Here is a 1,327-nt window from a genome sequence, read left to right as displayed (position 1 = left end):
TAGAAAGACAGACCCGCGGTTTGCTCCAAGCCCCATGAGGATTGTTGCAGTGAAAGGTACGATGGTGACGGCTGAAGACCAGAATAGGACCGTCACCAGAAACTGTCAGCAGTTCGGGCAATACGCAAGAAGAGAAAACACAGAAGGACCTCAGAGGGCACTCTCACCAGAACCGAGGATGCAGAGGGATGATGAGTGGTTTCCCCCGGAAGGAGATCCCGGGGACATGGGCCAGAGTGGAGCGACTGAAGAGGAGCCAGATCTTGGGACTCGAGGTGAGAGGCCGAGACGACTCATAAAGAAGCTGATGAGACTTGTTGAAGAGTGCTGAGTTATTGTTTGGACACAGAGTGTCAAGTTGATGTTTGGACATATTGTCCGGGGGTAGTGTTACCCGGGGCTCAAGGGGTTAACGCTCATGAGCCCCCTCCGTTGGAAAGGCGGAGTTTTGACTGGGCAAGGGGGTTATGGGGCACGTGCGCAGCAAGCGCCAGTTCCTACTTGGTTGTAAAAGAATAAAGAAGTTCCTCCTATCTCTCCGTGTGTGCGTCCTTCATTGGGCCTAGATCCCTAGGCAACACCTTGCTTGCCATTTGCCCGGATTATAAAAGAACCCATTGTTATAAAATTAAAATACCGAGAGAGACTTCTGGGGGAAAGTCATCATACGATGATCTCGCTGAAAACATATTTGAAAAATATGGAACGCTTCACGAATTTGCGTGTCATCCTTGCGCAGGGGCCATGCTAATCTTCTCTGTATCGTTCCAATTTTAGTATATGTGCTGCCGAAGCGAGCCGCCATCCTCCATGCCACGCGGCGTGGGGGAACCTTCGCTCACCGCGCCCCCTTCACCGCGCCCATGTGTCCATGGGCCGCCGTGGAGGCGAGCAACGGCTCCCAGTGCTCTGCAATATCCGCCCCCAAAACCCCCGACCCACGAGAGACCTGCCCTCTGCAGCCCCGCACATCGCACACCGCCACCTACACCATGCTCTACACCCTACCGCCTGAAACGGTCGACCCATCTCTTCCCCCGACACACCCCTGCAACTGTCCCAAAACCAGACATGATCCCTCCCCGGCCCACGGAAAACACCTGCCCCGTGTGCCCCAACCTGCCCCCAGGTCGCCCAGACAGCGACGCAACACTAACTCCCGTCCACCTCAGCCACCGTAGGCGCGGGACACGGCGCCCCACGCTGATGACATAAAACCTACGGCACCATGGCCCCGCTTGATTAAGCACCGGCCGCAATGTTCATGCAGCAAGCGCCCGTCGTCGTGCGGCGAAAACAACAAATATGTGGCGAAATTACTAACCGA

The 1,327-nt window shown here is 55.6% G+C and overlaps 1 non-coding gene across 1 annotated transcript; it reads right to left on the bottom strand.

Annotated features, from left to right (window-relative positions):
- Positions 1-694: 694 nt before the first annotated feature.
- Positions 695-799, bottom strand: LOC138565201 (U6 spliceosomal RNA). Its single transcript, XR_011301106.1, has one exon. It is a non-coding gene; the product is annotated as a U6 spliceosomal RNA (small nuclear RNA).
- Between the last annotated feature and the right edge of the window lie 528 nt (positions 800-1,327).

The sequence above is a fragment of the Ambystoma mexicanum genome, chromosome 1q (assembly GCF_040938575.1).
Source record: "Ambystoma mexicanum isolate Mex_15411 chromosome 1q, UKY_AmexF1_1, whole genome shotgun sequence".
In the NCBI taxonomy this organism is placed as follows: domain Eukaryota; kingdom Metazoa; phylum Chordata; class Amphibia; order Caudata; family Ambystomatidae; genus Ambystoma; species Ambystoma mexicanum.
This window is presented reverse-complemented; position numbering and strand designations above follow the sequence as displayed.